The sequence below is a fragment of the Typopeltis vanoorti genome, chromosome 22 (assembly GCF_054136105.1).
Source record: "Typopeltis vanoorti isolate ZY-2024b chromosome 22, IOZ_Tvanoo_1.0, whole genome shotgun sequence".
NCBI classification, from domain to species: domain Eukaryota; kingdom Metazoa; phylum Arthropoda; class Arachnida; order Uropygi; family Thelyphonidae; genus Typopeltis; species Typopeltis vanoorti.
Window position 1 is genome coordinate 49,394,307 of NC_143570.1, and position 24,198 is coordinate 49,418,504.

The 24,198-nt window shown below is 35.2% G+C and overlaps 1 long non-coding RNA gene across 6 annotated transcripts in view; it reads left to right on the top strand.

Moving 5' to 3' along the window:
- LOC150094407 (uncharacterized) overlaps window positions 1-24,198 on the top strand; it is an 849,964-nt gene that overhangs the window by 253,409 nt on the left and 572,357 nt on the right. For all 6 annotated transcript variants that reach the window (XR_016550250.1, XR_016550249.1, XR_016550254.1 and 3 more), the window contains exon 5: window positions 1,690-1,775. This is a non-coding gene — a long non-coding RNA (uncharacterized LOC150094407). The remainder of the gene's footprint in view (window positions 1-1,689; window positions 1,776-24,198) is intronic.

Consider the following 24,198-nt stretch of genomic DNA (forward strand, 5'->3'; position numbering starts at 1 on the left):
AGAAACTGTTTTAAAAAGACATATTATTCTAAGACAGGTCTTAGAATAATATGTCTTTTTCATAATATGAAATATTACGAAAAATCTTAGAATAATATGCCTGTTAAGGTCTTGTATCCTAGCCTTTCGTCATGCGAAGACATTATTTTTTAGATTTTTTTAACGGTAGACTTAAAACCCTTTCAAGAATCGTCTCCTAACTTTCATCTTTATCCAATTTTTCCAAATACAAAGAGGCCGGTTCATGAGAAAAGAATCCCAAAGAATACTTAAGTCGCATTCCGTAATTTCTGCGACAGTCACACGCACTATTTCCTATATACAGTTGTCGGGATTATATTTTATTTTTATTTAATTTTTTGTCTCATTTCCAGTTCGCTTTCCTTTCGGTCTTTACCCTTTGGTTTTGTTGAACCACAAACATGGTTATAGACTTAATAACCCAAGCATGTTATTAACCTTTAGTTGCTATCTTTGAATGCACAGTAGTAACCAAAAGACGCTTTTTCTTCTCTTTCCCTTTCTCTCTTTCTTGTTCTCTTCCCCCCCGCCCCCCGAATGCAGTGTCATGCTATTCTTTTAGATGACCTCTTAAGTTCAATTATTTGCCCCCTTTTTAACTACCCATTCCACTCTTTCTCTCTCGGGTTATATCCTTACGCAGACTAAATAATACCAGCTGAACATAAAATTTCTCAGCTGATGATTTATTTTCGCCATTTCCTTTGGAAGCAGACAAAGACATAACGATTAGGTCTTGCCTGCTGGTTCTCACTTTCATGCGTAAGGCGTCCTGCAGTTATAAAGGAATGTGTGCAGTCGTATGTTGCAAGTGACCCAGAATTCGAGAAAAAAGTAAATATTTGATCGCGAGTAAAAGCAACAATTAAACTATAAAACGGTTACTAAGATAACGCCAAACAGACGCAAACACGGATGTTAAGTTCAAGCAGGCAAAATAAGAAAAATCTATGACAAAAGTAAAAAATTATGTTCGTTTTGAAAACTCCTCAATAAAAGTACATAATTCGTTTTATCGCCTTGGAGTAGTTTATGCTTTGGAGAAATGTTTAAAATTTATATTTTTGCTCATATTCACAGCAAATTACAAAATCATAGGTTTGTCACGAAAACATGTAAAACAGAGGTTACCAAGGATAATCTCCGCGATCCTTCCACAGATAAACGCATTTGATACTTAATGGGACTATTTACTTCCAAACCAACATATGAATACAAATATTCATATGCTGCATTTGCATCCAACATATTTATTGCTAATATTAATTAGTCAAGTTAATTAAAATAAGTAATCCTCCTACTGTTAAAAATGTCAATTTTTGTTGTGCATCTATAGAAATAATAATTGCAAAATTAAAAATAAAAATAAAAATTCACGAGAAGTAAAGGAGGAAGAAACGATTTAGTGTAAGTGTGAATGATAACAAGATGACCTGTGTAAGGTGATAGGAGGTAGGCCGAAAAGATTATGTTAAGCGCATCGCTTTTTCATGTCACAGTGATGATAGTCAGCATATGGTAGTTAGTCACCTTCGCTGATCATATTTTTTATTATTACTTTATATCTTTCTTTGAGTTAAGCGAACTGCCATGTTTCTCCAATGAAAAAACATAAAACCATCCATGAACAGGTTTATTTTTATTTATTATTATTATTTTTTATTACAGGTTATTAATATTGCCGCAATTTGTAATCGCAGTTCAAAAATTTCTTCCTTTCTCCTCTCTTCATGGAAGTACGTCTCTGGTAGAAGGTAATAATACAGCAATAATTACTGAGATATCATGTCTTATGTCTTTCTTTATGGTATCATTTAGACCTAAATTAAATTGTATAATTTTGTTTGTTTTTAAGTTGAGAAGAAAGCAAATTCATATAGTCTCGTAATTTAAATATGGAAAATACTGTATATAATATATGACGATGGAAACTGCTATTACGATAAGAAATTTGTTTTCACAGCGCTGTTAAGATTCGTTGCATTATAGTAACTGTAATCTTATATATTCGCAGGATCATATGGTGAGTGTAGCATCTGTAACACGCTCGCAACGTCATTTATGAAGTTCAACTTTAATAACGAACTACCAGTCCGTTGTTAATCAACTTCCAATATGGCTGCCAAGCTTTTCCCATTGTTAGAATTTTTTTTTTTTTTTGTTTAATCTGAAACAAGTGGAAACCGATTCATGTGGTGGATGAATGTTGAGTTGAGAAGAGATGCCAATGCTTCAGGGAGCTGCAAATGCTTTTGTGCTAAATATCCTCCTCTTGGCTAAAGAATTCTTTTGATATATGACGACTCTGATTACAAAATAGGGAAACTGTGGCTTTCTAGATGAAAGTATGAATATAAGTAATCAACAAAATTGTGTTTGTTTTGTGATGTTGAACCGAGTGACAAAACAGAACCGATCTCGTCTGTTAGCACATTGAGGAATACTCCCAGAACGATACCATCCGTAGTTCAATGTTGCATAATAATCTGAATCTGAACAAGTGCCTGCTGAATCCAGCGACCATTTTCGTTCTTGTCGGCGCACAGTCCTTTCGTTTATTATCTGAAACAAGACTTCCTGTCATAAAACACTCGGAAGTCAATTCCGACTTCCTGATGTACACCCAAACGGGTGACGATAGCGCCTCATGATCAGGGCAGTCGTTATATTCTGTTTTAATGAGAACGTCGATAAAAATAGAAACGAATTGCACCCGATTGATCAAATTCCCATTGTTTACAACATCTTTATACGGGCGGGCACTATTTAAATTTTTGACATGTTAGTATTAGAGATTTATCAGCCCGCTCAGCGTATTACATTGATCACAAGCTGGGATGTATTTTAACATTACGTACGGCAAGAATTGTTTCAATCCCATGGCAACCATTGCGTCGTCAGACGAGTATTTCTAGTTCAATGATCCATGCCAGTAGGGATGAAAGGATGATTGTTAACCGCTCCATAAACACACTGCACCTGATGCACGAATGCAAGTTCAGTGTCATGCTCATAGGAAAGCAATGACTGCTAATTGCATACCAAACACCCAATTAGGAGAAATTATTTCCCCTGTTTAATCGAAAACAGCCCAAATTAGGATTCAAAGGAGCCGGATACCTCCTCTTCTTCTGGAATTCAACAATTTCCTTGCTTGGACTGCTGTGCAATCTGAGCAGGATTATCAACGTAATCTTCGGTACAGTTGCGCAAACTAATGATGAAAAAAAATTATGGTTGTCAAAGAGGATTAACTCGATGAGAAAATATCCCTTTTTCTTTCCCCCTCTAAACTTGACAATAATACCTCCTCAAATTTTAGACATCTGTTTCCTGTTTCGATGAAATTTTAAGTGCTTGAACAAAGCAAAGGCTCGCTTGTGTTCATTTGGTTCATATCTGCAAAAGTAAAAAAAAAGTAAATTTAGAAATGTGAGTTTCCTTCAACTTGTTTCTCTTTCTCCGTTTTTCCTTCAGAATTGTATTATATTTGTATTCCCCAAAGAGTAATGGATCTCCTCTGTGTTAATAATAAGTCGCCTTACACGAAGAGCTTTGATGTTATTTCATGTGTCTGACTAGGAAGATTTTGGTAGTGCTCATTTCAGTTATAATAAATTCTGGTTTCTATTTTTTTTTTAATTTAATGTATAGTTTAAGTCAATTTAATAATATATAATTATAAATAATTTACTTTTTGATTTAAGTTATATAAATAATTTAATAATTAAAGTACTCTAAACATAAATGAAGTGTTGTTGCAGCTATTTTCCTACGGCTTAATCTAAAATAGACCCGTTCGCTGACTTGAAAAATTCAATGATAAAAGCAGATATAGTTGCTGTTAAAAATTCAGTAATAACCGTGAACAACAACAAAAATCCTTTTCACAAACCGTCACTGATTCCTCATGAGGATCTCAACTGATGCAGTCTTAGGTACTCAGACGGTTCGCTGAGAAGCCGATCCTGGCTCACATTACCTTGATAGAAGTCAAGGTTTAAAAGATGAGTTATTGGTCATTACTAAACGGGAAAAAATAAGTAACAGATATGTAAAAGAAAGAATGAAAGAAAGACAAATGGAGGGTGATGAATCTAGAGTGACAGAAGGATCTCCGGAGATGTTTTTCATGGGATGCTATTTGGTGTGAGATGTCTCTATTGGTGGCTATATCGTATCTGATAAAACGGTTGGCACTGCATAGTTGGTATGCTCAAGAATGTCTCAGAGGTGAAATTTTACATAAAGACTTGAAATGGAGACATAGAGAGGATTGAAGCTTGCTGAGCTAAGGAGTAGAAATGTTACCTTAGACATAGAAAATGATTCCAAACTCACTTCAAGTGTTTCTAGAGCAGCAAGATAAGTACAATCAAGAATGGCAATTCCATTCCGGTATCAATACCGGTATCTAGTTTCGGCAGCTCGTCCCACATCTACCACCTAAAACGAGCTTCATGCAGCCACAAGAAATATTCGTTTAGCGATACAAAGAGTAACGAAGGTGATACCAGATGATTACGTAGCAGCCTCATGCGTCCGCAGACCCTCCTAACCATCTCAGACATGAGAGGGACAAGAATAAAAATATATATATATAAAATATTATTGAGAGGGAGAAGGGAGAGTTCCTGAAGTTAGAAATCTTGGTATGGATGAGCAACACCATAACTCCATTGTTGCACGAATGGCAGGGAATTAATTTATCATAGATTACTACTAAAACAACTAGAAAATCATTTATTTCATAAAAATGAAATTAAGTAATATTCCCAAGAATTGAATACTTATTTGAGATTAAATGCCTTGCTCAAAAATTGGATCAGAACACACTTGAGTCGACCAAGGTGTGCAGTTCAGTTTGAGAATCTTTAGGTTGGGTTACCAACATAAAGATTCTCAAACAGCAATTAGAAGGGCTGTAATGCAATATTTGGATCTATTAGTGGCTCGTATGAATAACATCCAATTTATTACTCTAAATATTTTCGGTTATAATTATTTTACTCAACATAATTAATGATTGAGTATAATTTATTTATTCATTGTTATTAAATATAATAATTTTAACGTTAATGTATATATAAACTTCAGAAGTTATGAAAATGTATTAGTAAAATCTGAAATATCAGAACAAAGTTTGTTAAAATTTGTTAGAATAAAAGGATTTCTTTCAAAGATATTCTTTTCAAACTTATTTTTCAATCACAGAACCCTTTTCCTATACTTGAAATCTACTTAATATTAACTGATTATTTAAACTTCCAAACGCATATGTCACAAGATAAACCTGCAGTCGGTATTAATTCAAAGAGCCTTAACTCTTTGTAGAAACTTCAGATTTTCATGCGAAGCTCTGAAATTCTGCACGTCACCATTTGAAAATGACTTCTATATTATATAATCAAAGATAAGAGGTTGTATCTTCCCAAGATGTTATTAGAAGTATTCTATTGTGAACAGTAGTCCATTTTTTCATCTATTGTCCTGACAAATAACTTATAGAAAGTATGATTCTTCCTTCTCTATTTCATGGGACTCACGAATTCTTTCCTTCCAGTTTTTCAATTATTAATAACTTTTGTTTGAATATTTTCGTCCGCTTTATTCTCTTGGCTTAACATATTAACAGATTTTTTTTGTTCATATTCTCTTAGTCTTCAATATCATTACTTTTGAGTGATTGTTCCCATAATGTCGGAAACCCTCTAAATGCTCAATTTTTGACATAAGACATCAGATTATTTTCAAAATCACAATTAACTAAAACACATTTCACAAAAATGCATTCCGAAACACTCAAAAGTCAAACATTCTCCACAGATGTCAGCGTGGGGGAAGGCGAAAGAGCAAGCTAACTGGAATCAATTGAGTTCTGTTTGATTATAGTTTTTTTTTTCATTATTTTCATTAATTTAGTAAAATTCTATAATGAAAATAATTTTAACGGTTTCAAAGAAAAAAATTGTAATAATTTACAGTTCATTTTGAAAATAAGCATGGACATTGAGAGTACTATATAGCTATCAATTCCTCACTTCAAGAACTTGTTCACTACGAGAACTTGTCCTGTAATTTTAAGCCTGTTTACTTTGCTGAACATAACTTATTTTTTATGTTGCTGTGAATAACAATACATACACAATGAGCAGGTTGCCAATGTGGATTCCAAGAGCGTGACTTATTTCATTGTATTATCTGCTCTCCAGGGGATTTTAAAATGTTTGTGTGTTAGTGGGCAATCATCAGACACATACGTATGATGCCTGCTTCAAAAAAGCAACAAAGTAATCACTTGAATAAAAGAGAGCAAAAATACATCCCAGAACGTCTTTCATTTGTGATTGTGAAGAATTTTCTTTCTTGTTTAATTAGAGAGTTACTGTAATAGTTAACAATGTAAGGATGATGGTGTGTATCCTTTTAGCTCCGACTCCCTTTCTTACCAAAGATCGTGTCAGTGTTTCAGGGTGGGTGTGTTAATGGGTTCTGGCACTTTGGGCTGAGTTGTAAATCAAACCGGACGACGTACTCTATCTAGTGACAGCTACGCGTCTTTTATTGAATTTACCAGAACACTCGTGATGGACGACAGGGGTGGTCTTTTCTTCTATTCACTTCGGATTTTAACTGACCAAAATGAAAGGATTGAAACACAACAGGTTCCCTACCCTGCTGTTTTAAGTTGACTTCTTAATCTTTTGGTTATATGTTGCCTTTAATACAACCGAAGGACACGCCTTCTAGTCGAAAATTAATTGAGGTCTTCCTGAAATCCTGCTGGTGAAGATGCCATTCATCTTCTGTTAGCTGTCTGGATTAATGACCAAGCTTTTAATGTTAAACAATTCAAATATGAATGCACAAAATAAGTCCCCAAATTCCCACAAAAGCTGCAAGAGTTGTTACAGAAACGAAATTCCAACCTTAGATAACTAGTGTTTAAACCATTCCTTGGTGATGCTTACCTCTCATACATGGGCGTCCGCAGAGGGAGACAAACGTGGAACATTAAAGGCAATGGTAACTACTCATACCGGTTTCGAACTTTGTTGAGGTCTCGTCAGTGGTTCTCGTCAGTTACTTCACTCTTAGCATTTTAAGGTCAGTCAGACCTTAAAATGCTAAGAGTGAAGTAATGCAGAGCTCATTATGTATTTTGACTTTAATGTTTAGCATCATACATCTCAGCAAGGGGATGTCCTTTACATTAGAGGAAAAATACTAAGAATAGTGATCAGGTCTTTATCCACCTTTACCACGAGTTGCCTCGACTGGCACTACCTTAGGGATCAGTTGCCTTAGACTTGCAGTAGGTGCAGGCGCAAACTTGCCTTTCTTGTCTGTTTGCTTTCTTGGAAAATAGGATTAAAAACCGAGTTCATATAAAATTACTTGGTATCTTGAATATATATATATTAGGGTTACCAAGTAATTTTATAAACTTGGTTATTTTACTCCTAATCCCAAGTAAGCAAACAGTTAAGTTTGCGCCTGAAACTACTTCAAGTCTAAAGGTGGTGCAACACTAGGGCAACTCATTGTAAAGGTGAGTAAAGCTCTGATCACTATTCTTAGTATTTTTCCATAATGTAAAGCACATCTCACCAAGAGATATATATACTGCAATACATTATTATGGGTGTGGTCACTACCCAGACCGGTTTCAACCTTTTGAATAAGTAAAGCCGTCTCTAAAAATTCGGACGATCCCTAGGCCACTCAATTGTGGGTGGAAGACCGTCCATCTCAGCGTTGGCTCCACCACCACGGAGCAGAACCGCCCATATTCCGAAGAAAGCATTCACCGACAAAGCCCCTCACCGGGCCGTGTCGGAAAACACTTTCCTCGGAGACTCAAATTGCTCCCTTAAGGCAAAAACCTTAGCGAACTCATAAAAGCCCCCACCGATTTCAACCTTTTTTGAGATCTCCTTAGTGAGTAGCTAGACCCTGAAATACCAGGTTTTAGTAATACAGAGCATTATAAACTTTACCTATGCAAGTTGCTACAAGGTGTTTTTATTTTGAATAATCTCTGGAGGAGATGTAGACGTATATAAGTTTTTTTTTTTTTACCTTGGGAATAATGTATATTAGGATTACCAAATAATTTTATAAACTTGGTTATTTTACTCCTAATCCCAAGTAAGTAAACAGTTAAGTTTACGCCTGAAACGTAGTTCAAGTCTAAAGGTGGTGCAACACCAGGAAAACTCATTGTAAAGGTGGGTAAAGTTCTGATCACTATTCTTAGTATTTTCCATAATGTAAAGCACTTCTCACTAAGAGATGTATATACTGCAATACATTATTATGGGTGGGTTCACTACCCAGACCTGTTTTAACCTTTTTTGAGGTCTCCTCAGTGAGTAGCTAGACCCTAAATACCAAGGTTTTAGTAATACAGAGCCTTATCAACTTTAACTATGCAAGTAAAAACTTAGCCTCTACTCACTGAGGAGACCTCAAAAAAGGTTGAAACCAGTCTGGGTAGTGACCCCTCCCATAATGTTTTAGTTTTTGTTTTTGGAAGAGATAGAAGTCAGAGGGAGTCAAATCTGGGGAATAGGATGGATATTCCAACAATTCATAGTGCAGATCCCTTAATTTTCCTATTGCCAAAACACCTTTGTGGGCAGGTGCATTGTCCTGATGAAAGATGATTTTTTTCTTCTGCAAACCGGGTCTTTTCTCACGAATTTTTTCGTCTAGTCTGGTTAAAAGATCGGAATAATATTGCCCGGTTATTCTTTTACCCTTCTAAAGATAATTAATAAACAAAATGCCTTTAGCGTTCCAGAAAACCAATGCCATGGCCTTTCCTGCTGATGGAACCGACTTTGTCTTTTTTGGCACTGAACAACCGGCTTCTGTCCACTGTTAGGATTCTGTGTCTATTGGTGAATCCAAGTCTTATCCGTAGTAATAAATCGACGCACAAAATCAAACGTACCCATGTTGCGCAACGATTTTTCATTCTTCATGCAAAATATATCGTACACGTTCATTTGAAATGCTTATAGTCTCAGCAATTTCACGCACTTTGACTCGCCGGTCATCCAATATCATCTCGTGCACCTGATCAATGATTTCTGGTGTTGTTACACTTTTTGGACGTTCTTCATGTGGATCATTTTTATGGTTGGTACGGTTACGTTTAAACTTGGCAGCTCATTTCTTAATTGTCGAAAACAAAGGAGAAGAGTTCCCATAAACTTTTATCAACTTTGAATGAATTTCCTTTGGCGTTAAACCTTCTTTAAGAAAGAATTTTATAACCGCACGACACTCACTTTCATCCATTTCTAGGGATATAATTCTAGGGACAACACTTTTGCTTCAGATTTAAAACAAACTACTTGATACAATGACTTGCCATTTCACATGGATGCTTATGACAGATGTACCAACTTAGAAATAAAAATCGTCCCGATAGTGTTTTCAACTATGGTCGAGGCCGAGAACTTTTCATACCATCCTTTGTGTGTGTGTGTGTGTGTGTGTGTGTGTGTGTGTGTGTGTGTGTGTGTGTGTGTGTGTCAGCATGTCTTCACAACTCCCAGGTCATGACTATATGACCATTGTTTCCAGCTGGTGTAAAGTTTGATATGTTTCCTACAATTATATCATCCAACTTTTTACCCAACCAATATATTTAGCCTGCGAGTTCGCCTCCATCATTATACAGGATAGTGTATAAGATAATGATCCCTTACGAAGTCAAACATTTCCATTTTCTCTCCTTTCTCTCCACATGCTGTTCCTTCCTTCCAATTTATATTTGGAAGGTTAAAATCCCGCATTAAGATAATCCTTCCATTTTTTAATTGGCCGAACTAATTTGCTTCATTTCATTTTCATTTTGATCCTTATTTCGACGTCAGTAACAAATCCCTACTAAATCGCTTTCTCCAGTAACGCTTATTTCACATCAAACAATTTCAGAACCCTTCTCGTAATTACCACCCAGTTCGTCAAACTACTTAAATGGACAAGCTCCATTGACATCATCAGTAGTACCCTCCTTTATTATTATTTCTGTCTTCACTAAAGACACTGTAATTCCAATTCCAATCAAGATATCATTATCACTCGACCATATTTCTTATTCAATGCTATAATGATTGCAATGATTGTCAAAACTTCAAGGCTTATTAAACTGTTTTGCTTGTGGCCGTAAGCGAATGTGGGAAACCACTTTGGCCGCTTAAAAGGAAAATGTTTAAACAGGAAAGATGCTTCTCATGTTTGAGATTTGATTTCTAATGAATTTTTAAGAAAACTAAAAAACATCTAATAGCTAATTTTTAAAAAAAAAGTTAATAGAAGTACAGTACAAAAATGTTTTACATTTTCCCTGCATAGCTCCAACTAATTATGATTAACTCCTGGAATAATGCGGTGTTCTATCTATAAAAATCACAAAGCTGGAAAATTAAGTGATTTCAATGCATTAATGAAGGTTTAAGCCACAAAGGGAAACAAAAGTTTTCATTTAGATTTTGAGAAATTTTTGTTCTTGTATCTGGCTTACTGCTGAGTTGAGTTGACTTATGGCATTCTCAAATCGTTCATTTCGTTTGATTGGTCGATTAAAAATAATTTTGCTTTTTTTTCCTCTCCATTTATGTTTGTCAGTCGGCAATGAATGGTTTAATTTTTTTTTTTTGGTTGGTTCTGTTTAAAAATCCTGTTGTGGTCATCTACATTTATGATCTGTCTACAATTGAGCTTGCGAACAATTAGATTTTGTTTTGAAATAATTCAATGGTTTCCACTAATAATAAACAATGCATATTATAATTTTTTAATGTTTGCTGCTTCTACCTTTTTTAATCATCAAATATTTAACGTTTATAAGGAAAGGTAAACTCTTATAAGGATCAGGAGTTTAAAGAAATTATGGACAGACATACGAAATGATTGTATAATGTTCATTTACTACCGCTTCGTTCATAACGACCGATTAAACGCGATAACAAATCCAAGAAAAACAAATAAAAATTCAAGAGAAAATTGCCGAATTTCTCTAACAACAAAAGTGCAGATTTATAACTAAAATAGCAAGCTTCTTTCTCTCGCTCCCTCAGTGATGACGATTAATTTCCTTCTTGGAAAGAATGTACTTATAAAACCGGAAACATTTTTACTGTTTTATTTTTGTTGGATTACTGGCGTACAGGAAACAAGGACATTAGGGTTAATGGTGCTCATAAATGAAGTAAAAGCCATTTTCCGCACAGATTGCCTTATCTGGGATTTTGAAACAACTCATCATCACCTAAGTTCATCCGCACTATGGCGTGCAAGAGAAGCTCATAGTCGCGAAGAGGGCAATAATCACATTAGAGGCTACATCTGTTGAGGGGGGTGGGACGAATCACAAACCCTTGTGTTTCTTTCCTCTTTCTTCTTTTATAACCCACACAGCTGCCTCACACAGCTGCCTCGTTCGGTATTTATTTGTTTGTTTATTTTAAATCTCCTTCCCCTTCCCTCTTCTGAAAATTATTCAACTAAGGAATTTGGTTTTTTGAATAGTTATTTAGAAATCTTCGAAGAAAATGACAGATAAAAAGACTTGGGTTAGGCATTCTAAATTACAGCCAAAACTTCTTATTGTCTGGGGTTTTTAATGCGATGATATGAAAGCGCGTAGACTATATCCATCACACAAGGAAGAAAGTGGCTATTAAGGAAATAAAAATACTTGTTTTAAATATTATTTTGTCCTGGTCATTTTTATTTATAATTTTAGTTAACTCTGCATTTGAAGCTGTCCAGCGGAACCAACAGGAAAGTAAAAGACGCATATGTTGCTGTACGAATTGTTTTACTATGCGTTTTGTGGTAAACTTGTAAAAATATACTAAATCAGCATTATGTTACTCAATACAAACAATACTGGCATTCGGATGTGGTCAGGTCCGAATGGCCAAGTTTCTCTTCACTATGGCTACAGTATTCGCTGATACGTGGCCTTATTATACGTCATTGACTCGGCCTTAATTCCATTCCTCGGTATTCTAGAAAAATATGTCAAGAAATTATTTTGAAGTAATGTCAGGAACTTTTTTAAAATGATTTCTTTAAAGGGATTTTTTGTCAGAAAGTTCCTTTTTAAGAAGAATCAAAAAGTTCCCTTAAAAAGTGTTAGAAAATTCTTTTAGAGAAGGTTGGAATCTGATTTGGATATAGCTGTAAGCATTCATTTAAAAAATACCGGCAAGTTCATTTTAACAAGTTCAAGAACATTTTTAAAAAGGTGTCACAAAGTTAACTCATTTTAAAAAGAAATATAAACAGTTTATTTTACAAAAGAATCGCGAAGTCCTTTAAATTAAAGAGAACTGCAGGAAGCTCAGTTAGAAGCGTCAAGAAGTTCATTTAAAAATACAAATATCCATTTGAAAAAATGTCAGCCATCACAAGTACAGAAAGGAGACTCCAAACATGAATATTTTGTTCTCTCTCTCTCTCTCTCTCTGTGGACTTCTTTTACGCTCGTAATCATATTAAGGGAAAGAGACTCCAGGCTTTTTTAATGTTAATATTTTGAGGAACTTCGTTCTTGTGTAATCCGATTCCGTTATCAGGGATAAGAATGAGAGATATATGAAATGAAAAGAAATTTCATTTCTCTACAAAAAAGCAGTCTGTTGAAGTGGATTTTTAAGAAACAGGAAGTTTCTTAAATAAAAAAACTCAATGATTTTCCAAACTCAGTTGAAAGAGTTTTTAAACATATCTTATCCCCCCCCCCAGACACACACACAAAAAAAAAACTTTCTTTATAAAGTGATTTTTTTTGTTTGTTTGTTTACCAGCTTTATAACTTGAGTTCAAAGGACTGATACGATACTCGGTTTTCTTCTTCGCAGGGAAAGATGAAAGACTTTGAATCATTAGCTCTTAGAATGCTCTCTCATTAGGTAGTCATGAAGCATCTTGTTCATCTTTATCCGTGTGTTTCCGAAATTATTCAAGTACGAGGAAATACAAACCCCTAGTTCCCAGTGCTAAAATCTTATTACGCAGCGCGCATGGCAGTAACCAATGAAAAGGGAATTGTGCGGTCACTGCGGAGACTTGTACAAGGAAACGAACACTTCTGAGGGATACTATAGCACACCTAATTACACCTTACCATTCCGATGTGTGATAACGAGGAAGGACGCTGATCTGTCTGTGCGGCTAGGAATGCTCCGTGACATGAATAAATCAAAGCATTAACTTCGAATTCAACCTGTTCAGAAACCGTAGTGGTGCGTGAAGTTGCTCGAAGGGTGACTGGGATTCGATGAAGTACATGGCCTCCGAATTTATTTGCGGCAGCAACGATGACTAAGTAGGATTTGAGTTTGAACTATATGAAAGATCCTCCTTTTATAAATGGCATTCGGCTATCCTCCCAAGGTATTATGGGAGGATAGCCGAATCCTTCTATCCTCCCAAGGTATTAATGCGCAAGATGAATTAATTTATCTATTGTTTTCAGAAAACATCATTTCGAGCACTCACAAAAGTGAATTTATTTCGATGCTGTTCAGTGAGAAATTCATTCCATTTGTTGAATTTCCATTCCAATTCCCGAGAGTAAGTTAAACAAAAATTGAAAAATCCTCTCAAACTTAAAGAGCTCACATACATGATTCGATCGCTGTTTCTCTCAAACTTAAAGAGCTCACATACATGATTCGATCGCTATTTCTCTCTTTCTCACACACATTCCTTTTACTTAAGAAGTAGAGAACTTATTTAATGAATAATGCAACGTAGTTTATGTTAGATATCGTACACCTAAGTAAATAAATTAGTTTAGCAAATTAGCAATACGTATTATAACGATAGCGACTGGTTGGCTGAATGGGTACATATCCGCTCTCCAAACTACAGTTCTAATCTCCTTGTAGGGACAGATAATTTTCAATGCCATGTATATTATATGACATCTATAATATACACATTCTACATTTCAATGTAGAATGTGTGTGTGTGTGTGTGTGTGCGTGTGCATGCATGCGTGCCCGCGCGCGCGCGCGTGTATTTCACATCATTCAACTTAATCCTTGGCAAAACACCTAAGAGACGAATGTAAATATTTCCTATGCATAATACTTCGTGAAGAACCTATTTCTTTCCACAGTTAGCAGTGTTATTAAGGTAACTAATTTAGTTTGAAATCGTTTTAGTGGGCGTTGTCACCAACTTCTGCTATGTAACTTTAATCGAAATAAACTGATTAAGTGAAGTATTGTGGGCACTGGTATTTAACTACTGATTTCATCATCTATATAAAATCTAAATGATAATAATAAATAAATAATAATGATGATACAAATAAAGCTATATAAGAACGAAAAATTCTACTTTGAAAATGACTTTGGGACTATCATATGAAACAGTAACAACAACAACAGTTCATGAAGAATAAACATCGATCAGCCATTATTTTTCATAGATTTCGGTTCTTACAGAAATAGATGTTATCATTTTGCTGTTTGAGTACTGTTGCGAAACGTCTTCAGTTTAGGTCGGGTTAAGCTTGGCTGACATATTGAAATTATCAATCCGCACGATTGCAGCACAGTTAGAACATCCAAGATCAACAGTGGCTTAGAATATTAAAAGATGGTAATGGAATGCATTAATATGAAACCCAAGAAGCAGTCAGGCAAACATGTCTGCTGTGGTTGGACAGTAGACATGTAAAACCATTGTACGGAAGAAGCTTGTTTGAGTATGGCGACCGTAAAGAGAACGTTATTTACTGTTGTCCCTTTCCTCAAGTGTTTAACAGGTACTTATGGCGCTTGAGATTGTGGGCCTGGTTGCCCGAACGGACATTGCACTCTGTTTCCTACCACCCAGCTGTGAAGTGGCTTGAAAAATATATTATATTCGGCCTTCAGAGCAGGCAAACAGGAAACCATTTAAACCACACAGAATATTTAAAAGAGTACGATAGGTATAACCTTTCATGGGTGAGATCACGCAGTAAAAAGGGTTGTGAAGGTGGTTTTATGTTTATTCATGACTTATTTTTCACGGTATTAACAAGACCACACAATTTTATCAAATAGATGTTTTATTAACTGCTTATATTTCGTTGATTTTCAACTCAGCATCATCAGAGTACAACACACTTGCACACGTGACAATGAGTGAGTGAAACTATACAATTGCAATGGACAAAATATCTAAAGTCCTATTTTTGGCGCCCTCTAACGAAAAAAGAAAAAAAAACAGCTATGCAGGAGTTTCTCTTAAGATAACAATCTTCCAAAATTTTGGCAAATTAATGCAACCATATTTATTAAGGTTGGAAGAATTCTTCAAAGCTATTGCTGACTCAAAAAATAATCTTTCAGATCTGTAATGACTTCTAAATAGCACATTTCATTTTCTCCATCTAATCCTGTGTGAAGGAGTGTTCACACAAAATAGATAAAATACTACATAGGCCCATTACTCAGCCCTCTTCTGATACACAAGAATACAACATGATCATTTCTATTCCCTATATCAGAGGTATTAGAAAGAAAATATAGCCAAAGTATTGATAACACATGGTCTTTGCACCACTTTCAAACCTCATGTCAAGCTGGCAACTCTGATCCACTCGCCTAAAGATAAACTTCACCCTTTAGCACACCCAGGAGTGTATGAAGTTCCTTGTGACTGTGACTTGGCTGTAATGACTTGGCTGTGACTGTAATGACTTCTAAATAACACGAATGTGTTATTTAGAAGTCATTACAGATCTGAAAGATTATTTTTTTGAGTTAGCAATGGCTTTGAAGAATTCTCCAAACCTTAACAAATATGGTTACACTAATTTGCCAAAAATTTAGGAGACTGTTATCCTAAGGGAAACTTATGCATAGCTTTTTTTTTTCGTTAGAGGGAGCCAAAAATAGGACTTTAGATCTTTTGTCCATTGCAATTGTATAGTTTCACTCACTCACTCACTGTCGCGTGTGCAAGTGTGTTGTGCTCTGATGATGCTGAGTTGAAAATCAGCGAAATATAAGCAGTTAATAAAACATATAAAATAAAAATAAATAAATAAAATAAATAAATCAGCTAACGCTTTTTATTCCCTTATAGGGAGTAGGGGAGGCCTTTATACTCTATCTACAATAGCTTTTGGAGACTGAATGGGCAGTTCAATCTCCACCATTAGCCAATCAGAGATAGCTGGCCTATGTCTATCACTAATTATAGCAGCCACCGATGAAGCGACTGGCAGACAAGTGCTGCCATCTCTTGGTACCTAACCCTAACAAGATATGTTACTATCTGAAATAATATGAGTACTACGGTCGATTTTCTTGAGTTTACGGGATGAAAAACCCGAGTTTCCTGGAGGAAAAACCCGCTTTCCTGTGCCAGAGAACGACTAACTCGGGAAACGGTCGAAGAAAGGCTTAGAAAAAGTTCCTCAAGTCGGCGACTAGACTTGAACTTAAGTCTAACTGCGAGCGATCAAGCGCAGAGGACGCAAGCACCACTTCCACTGAGCTACACAGGCCTGTTAATAAAACATCTATTTGATAAAATTGTGTGGTGGTGTTAATACCTTGAAAAATAAGTCATGAATAACTGTCAACACCTAAGCTTATCGCTTAGGTGGTTTTATAGTATTGAATTTTTCTTACTTTGGAATTGGTCATTTTACGCTTTTGCCTGGAAAGGTAAACAACTCTTTCTTGATATTTCTGTGTCCATTGAAGACCACACATAGAAACAAATCAAATTACTATATTAACCCTAGTTTGGCGAAACCTTTCCCCAAAATACCTGCTTACTAATCAGTACTGAAAAGACAATCTATCCAAAAAAGTAACAGATTAAATATGGAAGAACAGTGTATTGAAGTTTGTGAAAATAAACGGTCTGTGCGACAATCAGATCAGCGTATAATTTTCTCTCCTCTTTAATGTATATTATTAGTAGACTTAGAATTTTTCTAGTCGAAGAGATATCTCTGAATATTATGTTCTGTTGTGTTATGTATTATTATTATTCGAGACCTTCAGGAAGTCAAGGACTCATCGAGGGAGACTACACATCACCCACACCACTTGTCATACATTATCTTAACTAATTCGCACTAGATGCATTCACCACTTCAACAGCCAAATTGTTCCACTGAGTCACTACTTTGTAAGAGAAAAATCTGGTCTAACCCCTTTATTAACCGAAAACAAACTTGACTTCCATGGATGCCCCAGTGTTCTCTAACCACTTTCCATATAAAAATCATCATACGATATTCTATAACACCATTTTCTTTTACTTTCAACATAACGATAAAATTTCTTTTCTTTTTTCTTTAGCCTGCGCAGCCAACAGCTGTATTGTGATACAAAAAATTAGCTGTATCACAATACAGCTAATTTTTCTGGCGTGCGCTTTATATATTTCATAATTCGTCTTACTCTCATTTCTTACGATATTCTTTCCACGTCATTTTCTTCTAATGAAACTCTTGTTTAATAAGGAAGCACATCCATTTCTTTCCAATCGTATTTTTTCTCAAACTCCAGGGATACATTCAGATAATCCCTCATTTAAGTGCTTTTTTTCAAATATTCCATGCATTGCTGATATCTTTTCCTTTCATCAACTGATACCATGGGACCATAAATAGTATTCTCCAGAGATGGTCATAATTCTCAGCTTTGTGGTTCAGTTTGCAACCTGTCATAAATGGAACAGCTCTATAATCAGCCTAACACTCACTGCTGCTTGCGACATTGCTTTGATGATTTTCTATTCTAACTGGGTTCAAGTCATCCAATATCATTAGTAGTACTATATCCTTCCGTTCGATTCCGGCTACAACATCTGACTCTGATAGCCACTAATATCAATAAACTTAGCCCAAAACGTATATACTACGGCCACAAACTCCACCTCCCTTTGTTATTGGTGCTTCTGGCATTTTTGTGTAGAAATAACAGATTACTACGTGGCTTTTTCCTATACTTAAATCTACAGTCTGCTTGGTCCAGTTTGTGAACTTTCTCTTTTTCTCCTCCAGATACACCCAAAGCGTACGTTTTCACCCCTTCAAAAGATACATGACTATACTTAATGACATTCTTATATTATTACGTTTATATGCCATATATCCGAACTTGCACACCATTCTTCCCAAGAGGATCTAGTTTCACTGACTCTCTGCATTACGTCTGACTCCAGTGGATACTTTTTTCAATCTCCAGATACAAAATCCATTCAAGTACAGACAGTCGTTCTTATAGACGTCTTGTCTACTATCAAACTCACTCCACAACATATCACGGAGTGTAAACTTGCTGAAGTTAACACTGTTATGTTGATGAACATGGTCTCTGCACCGGAACCCTGGTGAACTGGGACAATGCCCTCTACAGTCCTATTTTGAAGCCGAATCGGCTAATATTGTGAATTGTGAAATGTGTGTCCACTTTCTCTACTGTTTTCTTTTGCTGTTAGGTAATAAATGATGTAAAGAAGAATAGCAGAAGAATTATTTGCTTCCCATAATAGACAACTTCCACCTTCAAGACACAGCGAAACCTAACAACACTGGATGTACTTAGATGAGTGCCTTAGAAAACACTGCCTTGTTTTCTTTGCTTATTTTTCTTGTCTTGCGACTCGCACATTCTCTTTGCTTAGTTTAGCTAATGCCATTTTGATGATGGCCACAAAGAATTTAGGAAGTGATTTTAGGGAAGCATCATTATTTGGGCCTTCCAAGTTACGTTGTATTAAGAAAAAAAGGAAGGTTTGGATGTGGCTGCATTAATTTGGTCGTTGCTATTTGCGATTACCTTTATCACTTGGTTATCTGAAATAAATAGAACAGTTACTATTTTTATTAAAGCGACAGTGGCCTGCTTGTTAGGTATAACATTCCATTAAAAGAGTTGACTTACGACCTTTGACCCAAATGAACTCGGTATTTTGATGTTGAAAGACATCCTACACAGTGTGTAACCCGTGCTGTTGACTTTAAAATTGGAAGAAATCCACAACGTATAAACACCTGAATAGGGTTTAATTGGATGCCCTAAGAGCAATTTTTATTTTATTTATTTTTTTATTTTATATAAAATATATTCCGCTTATTCGGAAGATATGTTATACGATCCCCTGGATACAAAGGGGATTTTCCAGTATTCCATCCATTTCGTAAATCCTGGAATGTAAACGTAACGTCTTCAAATCGGTGAATAATTCACTATACAATTATAAGAGCTCTTTAAGCTTTATGACAAAAGTGGTTTGGATTTCAACGTCCTTACGCGATGTCTGGTCTGCAAAGAGAATGATTCGAATGGGAATCTGAACCTACAGGACACTTTAATCAGCTATCACTTTATTTTAAGCCATCGGGAAGAACTTATAATTCAATGCGCCACCTTTACTGGCCAGATCCAAACTTTTGCGGCTGCAACAACCGTGGACTTATAGGATTGCTAATGACGTCACACATTCAAGGTAGTTTTTTCCTATCTTGGTAAAAATTGGATACTTATCACATTTTCTACAAATCACTATTAACATGGAAAATGTCTAATGAAACACATGCTAAAATAAATGACTCAAAGTTCTTTATTTCTCGCAGGGAGGAAAGAAAAAAACTTTCAGCACTTGAAATTGTTCGGCTAAAAATATAAAACCTTCAAGGAAATATTTCTCGATTCAATAATCAAGCTTATTTTATTTTTTATTTTATTATTTTTTGTCACTTCTTGAACGCTACATAACGTATCGATAATTTTGTTTATTTCATTGTTTGCACAGTGCAGATGGCGCTACGAGCACATGCGTAAGTGCTAGAAGGACGAAGAGGGGTAAAAAATTACTGGACGTTTCTGTATTGTTCCTATCCGACATTTTGAATATTTTTTAAGTAATTTGAAGTATCCGAGTCACGTTTCATTAACTCCCTCATAATATTTGAATTATATAATGAATTATTAACAATATATATAAAATACGTTTGTTTTGTATCAACCTGTTAAGAGTTTCAGATGAATTCGATTGAACGGAGGTAAGATATCTCTTTCCTAAACAAATTTGGAATTCAAATAACATTTTAAGGTGTTTTAATCAAAATTAACTGAAACAAACTGCCTAAGTTACTCTAGATATATATCCTTGTTATTCACTTCAGCTCTTCAAACTCTGGGTACGGATAATAATACTTTAATGGCTGATTCATTGTAAATCCAATCATACAATGCTGTCGTTTGCTATTGCACGCATAGTACATGTAATTATTTTTAAAAAAAAAAATATGATTGTTACAAAAATATAAAACAAAGTTGAAAATTTTAAACAATGGTTGCGCTTGCGATGCTGATTAATGGAGAATTAATATTACTAAGTAGTTTATCGACATGAATTCATTCTAATAAATACTACAGTCGTCTAGTGAAGTTCCACTTCTACTAAAACAGGAAAAACCATAAATATATTAAACCCTAATTTGTAAGACGTAAAGAATGAGCATACAATGTGTTCTCCTATTCCTTCTTTGGGAAAAAAAGATACGACAGCTAATTCAGTACAGGCTTTTGTTTAGGATTAACCATTGCTAGTAATGCATAAGGCGGAAACACTCCAAGGGTTAGAGGGCTCTACGTTCTAACATATTTATTACATAAGTAGAAGTTGTTATGAAGATATTTTAAATCAGTTGTATTAATTTGTTTTTAACTGTAAAGGAGACACCATTCAACTCATAATCCACTATTCCCTGCACACACCGACGAGGAATAGAAAAAGGTAATTTTCTTTACATATCAGTCAAAGCATAACTGTTATTCCAGAGAGAAAGATGATTAATGCACACGAGCTCATTAACGTCCCCACGTCATTTCGTGGCTCGCCGATAATTTATTAACACCTTAAACGATTAAACGCTAATTTCGGCAGCGGGTGAGCTATTCTCCTCCGAAAGTTTTACATCCCTAATTTGGTTATTAAAAAGAAAGTCAGCGGTTACTACGTAATAAAGCAGACGTAGGTGGCAGTTAAGAGGTCCTACACCACTCGCAAAATTTACAATAATTCATGATTTGTTTTAATGTTGCTGTAATGCGTTTATTGTTGGTTTGATTTTTTCGCCTGCACTGTGCAGATATCTTTATTATTTATATTCATAAAAGGCAAAGTTCGTCAATAACCTTGATAAAGAGACGTGAATGTACTATTCTAATTATTATGGATAGAATGTGCTAATCGGAGATTATTCGTGAATTATCTGCCCTGTTACTTTCTTTGGAAGTTTTCTGCTTACGTGTGAGTGCACTAGCTCTTCCCCCCCCCCACATTTTTAGACGTTTGTATGTTTCATCGTTTTTTTTGTTTTTTTTTAGATTATTTATGTTTTGATTATTTCTAGTGGAGGAGCATGGAATTCTAACAAATGGCAGCATGAGTTTCAACTACTTGAAGTAACTCGCTAATTGCACAGCAGAATCGAGCGACTCTTGTGTTAAATCAGCTTACCGACAGTAAACATTCCATTTAGGTAGAAAGAAGAAGCAATAGGTAATTGCAAAAGTCTTTGTGCGTGAAAGTTGGAAAATAAAGACACTAAATGAACGAAGACAGACACATACAGGAAGTAGAAAATATTTGAATTACGAAATATTATTTTCAACAAGAACAGTTGTTTTCTTTCACAAGCAGACTACTGAAGGTTGCTCGAATAATTAAAAGAAACAGCAAACAACCGTTTCGAGCTGAACAATCAACTATATTGGCTCGATTTGAATGAGAGAGATGGCACAGACCTTTGACCTAATATCATGGATGACGTACCTCAACGATAAAAATCCTTCAGTGGCCCTCCTTCCCTGACTTACATTCAGTTAAGAAAAACGAATCAATTTTAGTTTCATGCCCAGCTGTTAAGCGATTATCGATGCCCGTAAATAACTGAGAAAATTTGATACATCAGAAAAGGGTCTTCTTTAGTTTATTGAAATCATGGCAGGTGGAACCAACATCGGAGTAGTGAGAGGGAGGCAGGAAAAAAACAATCAGAATAAACTTTAGAACCTGAACCTAAAGGTGATGTTGAGTATATTTCCTTGGTCCGAATCTAAGCGAGGAAATACTGCTGGCAAAAATATTTTTGTTTTACCAATAAAATAATCATTAAAAATTCGTTATCTTCATCCAGCGTGTGACCTGTAAAGCTCGCGTCAAGAATTACGGCTCTGTGGACATTTAAACCATTAAAATCTCATAAATTTCAAATACATTTTACCTGCTTAGAATTATCGGTGACAACGGTTGTAAAGATGCAGATTAGCGGCATGCTACTGAGATATGTGTATACTTAGGGGTGTCTGAGATAAGTGAAGAGTATGTTGGGTGGGGGATGTGAAACACAAAGCTTGTATCAAATCAATCATGACAAGAAACGCGAGTGTGATTTGTGGCTACGGAATTCGAGCATGTGGGTACACATCATGCATCAGTTAATTTAACCCAGTAATCAGCAGTAAGGATTACTGATTGGAGAAGGAATTTAATGCTGTCAGCTTCTAGTCGATCTTCTTAAAATGAAGTCGGTTTTAAATTCAGTTTCGAAGTGCTGAAATACGATACTCGCTTAACGGACTTACTCAGAGAATCCCACAATAAATTGAAACTTTTCTATCATATTAAATAAGACGGAAAATCAATTGCAAGCGACAGCTGAGATTTAAATGCTTTCCTGTAAACTCCTCTCTCTCTCTCTGTATGACCTAGCGAATTTTTTTTTCTCTTATTTTAAAAACCAACGAATATCGTTATGAAGAATTATATAATTATTTAAAATTATTATTAATAAAAAATTATTCATTTGAAGTAAATAAGAATTTAGAATGCGGTTTAGGAAATCACCATGTTTTTAAAATGTAAAACATTTAAATAAAGGCAATCTGAACTACACTTGTGTCAAAATAGCAAAAATACTGCGACATGTTATGATTAACTGCATATTTCAATGTAATTCCCATTTATGTCGAATGAGTGCGTGTGGAGAAACATTATGGTAAATGTCAAATATGAGTGGTGGGAACACCTTTCCCTGAGCAAGTCATGTGCTAACTTGGCATATTTACAGTTGTGTGGCTTTGATTTGCAGAAATGTAGAAAATTAAAATATTTATTTCTTTGTTATTATTTAAGAGAAAATGATGGCCAAAGTCGCAATTTACTTTTCTTACAATATTAGAGGAAGATTAAAAGGATGAACCGATATTCTTATTTTAGTGGATTTTTGTTTTTGAAATCACAGACTTAAAAGGATCCCTTTAATATAATCATTTTAAACATTCCCAGTCATTAACACTTTAAAATGATGCTACGCGCCACGAAAATTTCTTATATAAAGTAATTTTATGCAATCGTTTCCCAAAGTACGGTCAGCAAATAAAGTGAATGCCATCGAATTAAATAAACATCGGTAATGCAAAGTCTTAGAAAGCACGGATTGTGGAATGTCTTCGAATTTTAAGCAGCCTAAATTACAAGGCTCCCTAATGGTGACACAAGTTTAATCAGAGAAAATAGCCAAGCACCGCATCCCAGTATGATGTGCAGTGTACACTACGCTAATATTTGATGTGTAATTACTTCGAAAGCAGCGGATTAGTTGAGGATTCATTAACAAGGATTTGCAGTGTTTACATACTACTTGTGTTGGAATCTTGATGAAATTAAATAAAATTGCTATATGCTGTAATAACGGAAAAGGGGAATCACTTCAACTTGTGCCACACACAGTTCGCTGTTCTCCAAACTTTCGTCAAAGAAACTCATTAAGATTCATTAATAAATCTCCTGTGCCAGTGGTATCCCACTCCCCGATTATGCTTAACACTTGTGTTCTATTGTTGGTTTTGTCTTTCATCCAATCTTATATTTGCTAGTTGTTGGTTGACCCAACATTCAAACATAAAGAAGATTTTTATTATACTGCGCAACTCTATGTTGGAAATTCACAATTATTGTGAAGGAATCAAGCATCAAATAGCATTACAGGCCGATAATTTCTTACTATATTCAGGGTTTCCCGCAAGGTTCGTATTTTAATGAGCGGTGCAATGAAACTGAAATTAGGCAAGCACAAGAATCAAGTGTTAAACAAGATATTTAATTCTCTCA